Consider the following 13259-nt stretch of genomic DNA (forward strand, 5'->3'; position numbering starts at 1 on the left):
TCCTGGGAGGCCAAGGGATATCGTAAGAGAGTTTTGAGATATTCTGGGTCCTCCAAACTGTCCTTGAGTTAGGGACTTGAGATCTACAGCTGGATGAGAATCTTTTTGCAATACTCAAAGCTTGAATAGGCATTCACTTATATCCATTACTCCTCTTGGGAGGCCAAGGGATATCGTAAGATAGTTTTGAGATATTCTGGGTCATCCAAACTGTCCTTGAAATCTAAACTTAAAATCTACAGTTGTACCAGATGGGTGTGTCGCTATACTGAGTTGTGAGGTGTAATCATTTTACCAATTTCATCTGCTGGAAGGTCAACAGATATCATCATAACATGGCTGCGAGATGTTCTGGGTCATCTAAGCTATCCTTGAGTTCAAAACATGAGATTCACAGTTGTGACTACGGATTTTTTCGCTATTATAAGTTGTGATATAACATCAACTAAACTTGTTTCACCTTCTGGAAAGTCAAATACATCATACAATGGTTTCGAGATGTTCTATGTCTTACAAACTTCCCTTGAGTTTGGAACTTGGAATCTACAGTTGCAACAACAGGTTACTATACTAAGTGGCGATGGGTAATAAATTACACTCGTTCCATTTTCTGGGACAGACATCATAAAATGGTTACGAGATGATCTGGGTCTTCCAGATTAACTTCGAGCTCTTAGCTTAGGACCTATGCTTGTAAAACAGATTTAATCGACATTCCATGTTGTGATATGTGTAGTACATAGAGCAATAATCTCTAATAGCAATGTTAACTTACCTGAATAACTGTGGTTTGTTGTTTTTTTGGATCTTTTTATTTTACTTTTTTTCATTACTTATATTTACAGCTATTTACAGGTAAGTTAACATTGCTATTAGGGATTATTGCTCTATTTACTACATCTACGAAATACCATCAAGCGTCCTGAACGATACAATGATCAGTATGTGTATTGGGTATTCTGGTAAGATTGATGAACTGAAAATAAATTTAAATTTGGGTTTTCAGAAGGCAAGATGTATATAGTTGACTTCATATCGCATCTTTGTATTACAAAAAATGCATCTGATTCAAGAGTAGATTCGAAGTCCTGAACTCAAGGACAATTTGGATGACCCAAAATATCTCAAAACTATCTTACGATGTCTATTGGGTTTTCAGAAGGCAAGATGTATATAGTTGACCTCATATTGCATCTTTGTATTACAAAAAATGCATCTGATTCAAGAGTAGATTCGAAGTCCTGAACTCAAGGACAATTTGGATGACCCAAAATATCTCAAAACTATCTTACGATGTCTATTGGGGTTTCAGAAGGCAAGATGTATATAGTTAACTTCATATGGCATCTTTGTATTACAAAAAATGCATCTGATTCAAGAGTAGATTCGAAGTCCTGAACTCAAGGACAATTTGGATGACCTAGAACATCCTGAAAAAATATTTTTCAACATATTTAGCCGTTTCTACATTATTGAGCACCAAAACAAACGGAATACGTCAAATTAACTGTATGGTATTGCTTGGAAAAATTTGGGCCTGAAAGGGTGCAAATAAGGAAATGCTGGTACGCATTCAGGAATTGTATTTGCTGATTTTTAGTGATTAGGTGGATTGTCAAATAAATTACTGATAACCAGCATAAAATAATTTTCTGGTTAGCTTTCAGCAAACTATTATGCTGTGTTATTGTACGTTTACTTGCTAGGTGGACACGGTCGGTTGGAGTAGCCGTTCTACCAAGTGTTCGTTGAAGTAGTTGCTAGAGTATACGCTGTTGGTTTGAGCGAGACAAAGCAAACGTCAAAAAAATTCCAACCAGCAATCTGAGTGAAAGAGCGAATATTTTGTTTACCGGAAACCACGTGCTTTTTGGCATTTGCATTTTTGGCGGACAAAAGAATGAGCACGTGTCCCAGCCCAGCAAACAAGGTTACTCTAACTTGACCCTAACATGAGTGTAACCTGTTAGAAAGTTACTCTAATTTTCTCACTAACGTTAGGGTAAAATGAGACTAAAATTAGACAGATCTGCAACACTTTTGTTAGATATGTTTATGTAAGTTGCATAATTTAATCTAACCTGTTAGCCTCACTTTAGTATAACGTTAGCAATGTTTCACAGTGAGTGGTTAGGGAGTTGTGAGGGTTGTTTTGAAAGGGCTTTCATGCTGATTTATTTACATTCAGCTGTCATCCGAGGCACAATGTATATATATGCCTAGTGAAAGTACATAATATACATAACTGCCTCGAGTAACAGATGAATGTAAATAAATTATCAATAAAAATCGTCTTAGAAATTTTCTATATTTACCAAAGTTTATTATTTACCAAATTCTTCCGGAGCTTCTTCCTGGCATTCTTATTGAGATTTTCCTAGCAGGTCTTTCAAAGCTTCATTCGGAATTTTTATCTTAATACTTTCAGTAGTTTCTTCAAAGATTCCTCTAGGAGTCCCTTGAGAGATTCCTCCAGGAATTCTTACTGAGATTTCTTCTGGAATAATTCTAGAGATTTCTCCAGGAGTTCCTTTGGAGATGCATCCAGCAATTCTTTGAAAGAAGCATTCAGGAATTACTTCTGAGATTTCCCAAGAGTTCCTTCGAAGATTCCTCCAGAAGTTCTTTCGGAGTATCTTCCAGGAGATCTTTCGGATATCCCTGCACGAGTTTCTATGGAGATTCTTCCAGAAGTCCTTCCAGGAATTCTTTTGGAGATTCCTCCGGGAATTCCTATTGAGATTCATCCTGCAGGTCTTTCTCCAGAAATTTCTTCCTTATACTTTCAGTAGTTCCCTCGAAGGAGGATTCCTCCTGGAATTCCTACTGAGATTTCTCCAGAATTCTCCAGGAGTTACTTAAGAAAGAAAGAAGCATTCAGAAATTACTTCTGAGATTTCCCAAGAGTTCCTTCGGAGATTCTGCCAGAAGTTCTCTCGGAGTATCTTTCAGAAGATCCCTGTTGAACTCCTGATGGAATTCCTAGAGGCACTGTTTGAGAGATTATCAAAACAGCTTCTGGAGGGAAAATTTAAAAGAATTCTCAAAGGAACAAATTCAATTAACATTAAATTAAAATTAAATTAAAATTAAATTAAAATTAAATCAGAATTAAATTAAAATTAAATTAAAATTAAATTAAAATTAAATTAAAATTAAATTAAAATTAAATTAAAATTAAATTAAAATTAAATTAAAATTAAATTAAAACTAAATTAAAATTAAATTAAAATTAAATTAAAATTAAATTAAAATTAAATTAAAATTAAATTAAAATTAAATTAAAATTAAATTAAAATTAAATTAAAATTAAATTAAAATTAAATTAAAATTAAATTAAAATTAAATTAAAATTAAATTAAAATTAAATTAAAATTAAATTAAAATTAAATTAAAATTAAATTAAAATTAAATTAAAATTAAATTAAAATTAAATTAAAATTAAATTAAAATTAAATTAAAATTAAATTAAAATTAAATTAAAATTAAATTAAAATTAAATTAAAATTAAATTAAAATTAAATTAAAATTAAATTAAAATTAAATTAAAATTAAATTAAAATTAAATTAAAATTAAATTAAAATTAAATTAAAATTAAATTAAAATTAAATTAAAATTAAATTAAATTAAAATTAAATTAAAATTAAATTAAAATTAAATTAAAATTAAATTAAAATTAAATTAAAATTAAATTAAAATTAAATTAAAATTAAATTAAAATTAAATTAAAATTAAATTAAAATTAAATTAAAATTAAATTAAAATTAAATTAAAATTAAATTAAAATTAAATTAAAATTAAATTAAAATTAAATTAAAATTAAATTAAAATTAAATTAAAATTAAATTAAAATTAAATTAAAATTAAATTAAAATTAAATTAAATTAAATTAAAATTAAATTAAAATTAAATTAAAATTAAATTAAAATTAAATTAAAATTAAATTAAAATTAAATTAAAATTAAATTAAAATTAAATTAAAATTAAATTAAAATTAAATTAAAATTAAATTAAAATTAAATTAAAATTAAATTAAAATTAAATTAAAATTAAATTAAAATTAAATTAAAATTAAATTAAAATTAAATTAAAATTAAATTAAAATTAAATTAAAATTAAATTAAAATTAAATTAAAATTAAATTAAAATTAAATTAAAATTAAATTAAAATTAAATTAAAATTAAATTAAAATTAAATTAAAATTAAATTAAAATTAAATTAAAATTAAATTAAAATTAAATTAAAATTAAATTAAAATTAAATTAAAATTAAATTAAAATTAAATTAAAATTAAATTAAAATTAAATTAAAATTAAATTAAAATTAAATTAAAATTAAATTAAAATTAAATTAAAATTAAATTAAAATTAAATTAAAATTAAATTAAAATTAAATTAAAATTAAATTAAAATTAAATTAAAATTAAATTAAAATTAAATTAAAATTAAATTAAAATTAAATTAAAATTAAATTAAAATTAAATTAAAATTAAATTAAAATTAAATTAAAATTAAATTAAAATTAAATTAAAATTAAATTAAAATTAAATTAAAATTAAATTAAAATTAAATTAAAATTAAATTAAAATTAAATTAAAATTAAATTAAAATTAAATTAAAATTAAATTAAAATTAAATTAAAATTAAATTAAAATTAAATTAAAATTAAATTAAAATTAAATTAAAATTAAATTAAAATTAAATTAAAATTAAATTAAAATTAAATTAAAATTAAATTAAAATTAAATTAAAATTAAATTAAAATTAAATTAAAATTAAATTAAAATTAAATTAAAATTAAATTAAAATTAAATTAAAATTAAATTAAAATTAAATTAAAATTAAATTAAAATTAAATTAAAATTAAATTAAAATTAAATTAAAATTAAATTAAAATTAAATTAAAATTAAATTAAAATTAAATTAAAATTAAATTAAAATTAAATTAAAATTAAATTAAAATTAAATTAAAATTAAATTAAAATTAAATTAAAATTAAATTAAAATTAAATTAAAATTAAATTAAAATTAAATTAAAATTAAATTAAAATTAAATTAAAATTAAATTAAAATTAAATTAAAATTAAATTAAAATTAAATTAAAATTAAATTAAAATTAAATTAAAATTAAATTAAAATTAAATAAAATTAAATTAAAATACCATTAGTCGTCTTCAGCCAGTGCAAATTACTCGCATTGATACCGTTACGAACAACTGTTTTGGGTATGTGCAACTGAAATTATGCCCATGCCGTTGCATCACAATTGAATTTTGAGAAGTGTAGAAAGGCCTCTATCCATCGACCTGAGATCCCTTTAATCCAACAACAAAACTCTTCACTAAACTAAAACTATCCTGCGTATCTTGGGTGTATCCATCTTCATGCACTGTTCCATCGTCAGGCTGACTGCGCCCGTCTCCAGGATCGTGGTTTCTCAGGATGCAACCAGCGTGACCTAGAAAATAGAAAAGAATCCAGTTCGAGAAATCATATCATGTACTCAAAACCCACCAAAAGCACTAGGGTAAGGGAGGTATTTTGGACCACCAGTTCGACGGCTCATATTTTGGACCACTGAATGCAAATTTCTCTTGGTGGTAAAGGTGGTCCAAAATACATCCTTCACCCTATCAACCCATATGGAATTCACAGGAATAAGTCCCAGATAATATCATAGAGTAAACACCATAGTAATTTTTGAAGAAATTGACATGAAATCGCAATGGAGTTCATGGAAGTATTGATGGCCAAACGGATCTGGATATCCCAGAGATAATTTTTGTGAAGAATTCACAGAATCACTGCTGGAGGTATTTATTTCAGTATTTATAGAGAAATACCTTTCGAGTCTATCAATCTTCAATAAGCGAAACCCAGCAAATGTGGGACAGATATACGATTTTAGTATAGAGATAAGATTCATGTTTGATTACAATATCACCTCAATAATTTCACACCAAGCCATCACTTACCGGAACGGACTCGAATTCATTCTGCGCAGCAGTTTTTCCTGCCTCAGCCAACCGTCGCGTCGTTTTTTCGCTTTACGAGACTTTTCCACCGAAGTCTACAGCAGCTTCTATTGCCTACTCCCGAAAAAACCGCAAAATTCAGGTGCACTATCGAATCTAAAAGAAAATAAATTAAAATTGCAGTTCAAACTAAAACAAAAATTACGGATTACTTTTCCATGATTACTGGCGTATACCTGAGATGCAGTACCATCAAGACGATCAAGACTTGATCCAGAAACAAAACGCATTTACTTTTTTCTTTGTTTTGTTTTGAGCTGTCAGCAAGTCAGCATAGCGCGAAAAAAAGAAAGATAACATATTTAACATTTTTTATGTTTTATGTTTCTTGAAGGGAAGCATAACTAACATCCCCTAACCAGTGTCTAACCTCTAACAAAAAGTGCCTCTGGGAGTAGGTGAGGGGTAGTTAGATGTATATGATATTTATTACCTGATCGTGAGATATAAAATGTTGAATACTTGCCCCAAAAAACCGCGAAAAAAATACCTACATTATTTCATAAAGTTCTGCGACTGTAATATCGAAGAATTGATTTCATTTGACTAAATATTTGTAATCAAGTTTTATAACACATTTACATTGCCGCTTACTCTGAGTAGCCTTAAAAGTATTGCGCATAAGCCCCAAAATTTTATTCCCACTTTTGGGTTTCCGCGCCGAGCACTCAGCGCCAGACTTGGCGACAAGGAGATAGTGGTCAAGTTGGTACTCCTGATTTTTTGACAACTGATGTCGATTGGTTGTGTGAGTGCACCGGTGTCAAAAAATAGAGCTTTTAGCTGAAAATTTAGTTGTCAAATGCACATTTTGACACAAATATAGATGTATGAGTGAATGAAATGTGCAAATGCTCTATCGCGGAAGCAGTCGCTGAAGACAAGTGTCAATGGTTTCAGTGACGAAACGAAAAGTTTCAATGCAAAAAGCAATAATCGGGAAAATCTTGATAGCGAGTAAATCCACAATACAGCAAACTTGCATGACAATATCTGTTTAACAGCAAAATAATGATACACACTTAGAAAGAGCTCAAGAGTTCGGAAATATTGGGAAAACCACAGATAAATCGGTGATTTCCCTGATGTTTATATCAGGCTACTGTTATGCTATTGTTTAGCCCATCGCCAAATCGTAGCCAGGATGTCCCGGGCACAATTTTTTTTTCATACTAATTTTCAATGATGACAGCGGTCTACGTCTATTGATGATGATGCCCCCGCGCTTGTCACAGGCTCGGTTGACATTGAATATTACTGAACTTCAGTGATTGGGATGAAACGTCACCATTTTTACAGAAAAAAACTGAAATTTCGGTAAAATTCTACCTCGAGTCAGACTTCAAACCTACGCGGCATCAGTTTTGCCTTTCTCGTACAACAAAGTTGTACCAGAAGGCTATAATTTCACTCCAACAGCCATATTTTGATAGGAGGCTCGGAGACCCATAGTGTTATATACCAATCGACTCAGCTCGAAAAACTGAGTAAATGTCCGTCTGTGTGTGTGTGTGTGTGTGTGTGTGTGTGTGTGTGTGTGTGTGTGTGTGTGTGTGTGTGTGTGTGTGTGTGTGTGTGTGTGTGTGTGTGTGTGTGTGTGTGTGTGTGTGTGTGGATGTGTGTAGCCCCGGGAATTTTATTTGTTAAACACGTTTCATACACAGAAAAAAATTCCGTGGTTAAAACTACTATTTTGTAGACTACGCTCTGTTTTTAAAACTACCATGAAATTTCAGTAAACTTTACCATGGTTCCAGAGAAATTCACCACTGTTTCAGTTTATGTGACAACATTCCGCATGGGCCACAGTATATTTTTACTGCGCGCATGGTAAAATCAAACGGGTTTGTTATCTGCTGAAAATCGTCGGTGCGTATTCTTAAAATAACCCTCGGAATGGTAGTTTCGACTGCAATATTTTTTTGCGTGTATAGAAGGACTTGACCGATTCGAGTGCAACTAGTTTCATTCGACGGAGAAACTTTCCTAGTTGGACACTATTGTTTTTGTTTGCTAATAACGCATTCGGTTTGAATAATATTTCTATTTTTCTTTTAACAAATACGCTGTTTACATGCACACTTTAAGTCATTAATCAATTTAGCCGTGACGCAATCCATTACTCTCATAGTTGAGTAATTCTTAAGTATCGTGATATAATCGCATCAAAGCTTTTAACCGCCAAAATGTAGGCAACTTACGTTGCATTTACCATACTAATTCGAATTCAACACATTGAATCGAGAAAGGCATAATCACCACTGGTGGATAAATTTGTTTTTTTTTTGTTTCGTGTCGCACTGCAGCGGCAAATGTGTGTCTAAGAGCACTCCAAAATAAGGACGCTGTTAAAATTAACAAAGGTGAGTATATAAAAAAACAATAGAATATTTTCATACTAACAGTAATAATTTTCAGTTCTCATGAAACAAATTTTCATCGGAAGTTTCCTAACGACGTAAGCACGCCACAACTAAATCAGACTCGGTCAACTGCGAAAAAAAATTGTGGTTGTATACAAGAATCGGCCGCTTGACATAAACTACGTAAAATCAAATATAGTAAACTGAATCAATTTTCCGCTCTATATAGAAGAGTAGGATCTATCCCGTCGACACTACTACACCAGAGTCTATTATATAAAGAGTTGCGCAAAGAGTGAAGCCAAATCTACCTATTGAACTGTCAAACCGTCTACCTATCGAGCAAAGTAAACAAATGCTTGTTGGTAAGGCGGAAGTATTGTTATCGCTTAATGATTATTAGGGCGAATTAAAACGCATGAATTGAAATGTATTAGATTTGTTCTAGAAACAGCTTCAAAAAACTTCAATACACCCCCAATAAAGTAGCAACAAGAAACTCGCGTGTTTGCACTCTGTGGGTGACTTGGTTATCGTATTAAAAAGATTTAGCAGTGAACACTCCCGTGAAGTCACTTTAAGGGTTGAACAAAAATGAAAGTTGCAAACAGAATAACAAGAAGATCATTCAGAATAAGTGTAAGAAGATCCTCTTCGCGCAACTCTATATAATAGACTCTGTACTACACAGCTTTAGCAGCTTCTCCCGCTCTGTGAGGGAGTAGGGACCCCATTGTCTAGCAGCTGGACCACCCCATTCATACACTCCTGTTCAACAATTGATAATACCCTGAAAGTAGGCAATTGCCAAGGATTGGAACGCGCTTCATAGGAGATGCATGATGCATGAAAGAATTAAATTGTCAATAGCTTAGCGTTGACACTCAAAAGTTTCGATACTGGAAAATTGGTGGAGAGTTTGCGAATCGACTGATATATAAATCTTTAAAATCCATTGGAAGATAAAGGACTTATTAATGTTACAAATCTCACATGATTTCGTGACGGTCCCCAATTTTGAAATTTTCATTTTACACCCTGTATCCGAGTCTTCTCCTTAGACGTAGTTTACGTCAAAACGAGGCACTAATTCTGGAGAAAATCCGCAGTTGTAGATCTCAAACGATCAGGAGACGCCGATTTACGATAATACTATACTCGAGATGATACTTATTATTTTTCGTTTTTTTCGTGGAAAAAACTAATAAAGTTTCGTGAACAATTTCAACCTTGAAATCTGAGGTGAACCGGTCAAGGGCCGAAAACCTCATTAATAAAGACAATAAAAAAAACGAGCAATGGGTAATGTTTTCAACATAACCGCGATTAGACGTAGGATTTGTATAAACGTAACGTATTTACATTTTACTTCTAACTTTTGAATCTATGGAGTTTGATCATAGGCATTAATATTGGTAACGACAACTTCCATGCTGTGTAGAATTATTAGCAAATTTTTTTATTTAAAGCTTCTGGAAATAAAACTAATAATTCAATACATAATTAGAATTGCTTTGTTTCTAACTAGCAAGCCCTTATTTACCTAAGCAAATGTAGGGCATTTATGGATTTCTTATTGATGATTTGAAGTTTAAAAATTCTATTTATAAAATTTTCAGACTTGGGCAAAATGTGCTATTTTATGGGATTTGTCCCGTTTTCCAAACAAAGAAATACAGCACCAATTTCGTTGCTTCTTTTTGCTAACATGCGTGCTTACTGCTGAAAAAATCACAACAATAAGAAACAAGTCAAGGAGCAGTAACCCTACTAAAATAGAGGAGGTACTGCTAATGCGTCAACGAAAAATTATTTAATGTTTTGTTTCCAAACTCCGAGTCTACGTCAAATTTAATAAAACAGTTTCTCAGAAAATGAAAAACAAAGAATAAGATAAAGTTTATTTAAATAATCTTCTGGAAATTATTTTTTGCGGACTTTTTTAAAACATTTACATGTAATACAGCGAAATTTTCTAATCTAAAATGGATATTAACACTATTGCTGATTGTGCATCTTTAATTGTTAATGCCTTCTGCAATAAATGAAAGTAACTATTTGAATCAAATTTTGTAGTTGTGTAGTGTAGTTTATTTTTTTGCTGGGGAATCAGAACCATGTTTTAATTTGTTTTAGTAGCACAACTTAACATATGGTCAGTCATATGACATGACTCGTACTCGTACCCATCCCGGGATCATGTGGAATATGAAACCAATCACCTGGATGAGCAGCAGACCAAATCTCTCTAATGTTTATCTTCTTCATCCACCACCGCTGCCCTCGCTGCCTCAGCCATCATCGGCCTCTAGCCGTGAACTCCGAGCGATGCGATGGGCGGATCCATCGCAACCGACCATCATCAAGCACAGAATGACAAAAAAATTCGCCCACTTCTTTCATGCATATTCGCAGACCCACCGGCAGTTCTACCGCTGGTGACTGCATGTTGTCGTTGTGTAGGTGAACACAGTGAACGAACGAACGAAACGAAAAATGCGCGAGCAAAAAGCACGTCGGTACGCGCTGCTGTCACAAATTGTAATGACTCGCACACGGCCGGCAGGCACTGCTTCTTTTATACACTAACAAAATCTTCCGGTAGACCCAAAGGCCCGTGACATACCGCATTCTGATGTCCGTGTTAGGAATGCACGTATTGGTTACATATGAAATTTTTACTGGCTTTGACAAGAATTGAAATTTTCAATAGCTTATCGTTAATAATCTTAAGTTTCAATGAAATAGGAAATATGGTGGAGAGTGTCCGAGTCGATTGATATATAAATCTTAAAAATCCATCGAAAGATAAAGGCGCTAGTAACGTTCAAAATCTTCCCTTCCAGCGTAACGCTTTCGATTTCCAAAAATCTAAATGACACCCAGTATAGTAAAGAAAGACGTAAGTCCTACGTCAAAAACCTTGAAATCAACATGATTTTGTCGTAGCCGAACAATACCATCAGCGGAATCCACTCGCGTATGACGTAGAAACCAAATCTATGTGTTTTCGATCTAAGAAACGGACAATGAATGACGATCATAAGGGTCGATTCAGATATGATGTCCATTATTTTTTGGGATTTCTAGACCCCCTCCCCCCCTCTGTCACGCTTGTATAAAATAACCCTCGGAATGGTAGTTTCGACTGCAATATTTTTTTGCGTGTATAGAAGGACTTGACCGATTCGAGTGCAACTAGTTTCATTCGACGGAGAAACTTTCCTAGTTGGACACTATTGTTTTTGTTTGCTAATAACGCATTCGGTTTGAATAATATTTCTATTTTCTTTTAACAAATACGCTGTTTACATGCACACTTTAAGTCATTAATCAATTTAGCCGTGACGCAATCCATTACTCTCATAGTTGAGTAATTCTTAAGTATCGTGATATAATCGCATCAAAGCTTTTAACCGCCAAAATGTAGGCAACTTACGTTGCATTTACCATACTAATTCGAATTCAACACATTGAATCGAGAAAGGCATAATCACCACTGGTGGATAAATTTGTTTTTTGTTTCGTGTCGCACTGCAGCGGCAAATTTGTGTCTAAGAGCACTCCAAAATAAGGACGCTGTTAAAATTAACAAAGGTGAGTATATAAAAAACAATAGAATATTTTCATACTAACAGTAATAATTTTCAGTTCTCATGAAACAAATTTTCATCGGGAAGTTTCCTAACGACGTAAGCACGCCACAACTAAATCAGACTCGGTCAACTGCGAAAAAAAATTGTGGTTGTATACAAGAATCGGCCGCTTGACATAAACTACGTAAAATCAAATATAGTAAACTGAATCAATTTTCCGCTCTATATAGAAGAGTAGGATCTATCCCGTCGACACTACTACACCAGAGTCTATTATATAAAGAGTTGCGCAAAGAGTGAAGCCAAATCTACCTATTGAACTGTCAAACCGTCTACCTATCGAGCAAAGTAAACAAATGCTTGTTGGTAAGGCGGAAGTATTGTTATCGCTTAATGATTATTAGGGCGAATTAAAACGCATGAATTGAAATGTATTAGATTTGTTCTAGAAACAGCTTCAAAAAACTTCAATACACCCCCCAATAAAGTAGCAACAAGAAACTCGCGTGTTTGCACTCTGTGGGTGACTTGGTTATCGTATTAAAAAGATTTAGCAGTGAACACTCCCGTGAAGTCACTTTAAGGGTTGAACAAAATGAAAGTTGCAAACAGAATAACAAGAAGATCATTCAGAATAAGTGTAAGAAGATCCTCTTCGTGCAACTCTATATAATAGACTCTGTACTACACAGCTTTAGCAGCTTCTCCCGCTCTGTGAGGGAGTAGGGACCCCATTGTCTAGCAGCTGGACCACCCCATTCATACACTCCTGTTCAACAATTGATAATACCCTGAAAGTAGGCAATTGCCAAGGATTGGAACGCGCTTCATAGGAGATGCATGATGCATGAAAGAATTAAATTGTCAATAGCTTAGCGTTGACACTCAAAAGTTTCGATACTGGAAAATTGGTGGAGAGTTTGCGAATCGACTGATATATAAATCTTTAAAATCCATTGGAAGATAAAGGACTTATTAATGTTACAAATCTCACATGATTTCGTGACGGTCCCCAATTTTGAAATTTTCATTTTACACCCTGTATCCGAGTCTTCTCCTTAGACGTAGTTTACGTCAAAACGAGGCACTAATTCTGGAGAAAATCCGCAGTTGTAGATCTCAAACGATCAGGAGACGCCGATTTACGATAATACTATACTCGAGATGATACTTATTATTTTTCGTTTTTTTCGTGGAAAAAACTAATAAAGTTTCGTGAACAATTTCAACCTTGAAATCTGAGGTGAACCGGTCAAGGGCCGAA

General features: G+C 31.7%; 1 long non-coding RNA gene across 1 annotated transcript; it reads right to left on the reverse strand.

Annotated features, from left to right (window-relative positions):
* Positions 1 to 5297: 5297 nt before the first annotated feature.
* Positions 5298 to 6350, reverse strand: LOC134218382 (uncharacterized). The gene is made up of 3 exons (XR_009981340.1): positions 6213 to 6350; positions 5977 to 6132; positions 5298 to 5459 (listed from the first exon to the last, which is right to left on the reverse strand). It is a non-coding gene; the product is annotated as an uncharacterized LOC134218382 (long non-coding RNA).
* Between the last annotated feature and the right edge of the window lie 6909 nt (positions 6351 to 13259).

This window comes from Armigeres subalbatus, chromosome 2 (genome assembly GCF_024139115.2).
Source record: "Armigeres subalbatus isolate Guangzhou_Male chromosome 2, GZ_Asu_2, whole genome shotgun sequence".
NCBI classification, from domain to species: Eukaryota; Metazoa; Arthropoda; class Insecta; order Diptera; family Culicidae; genus Armigeres; species Armigeres subalbatus.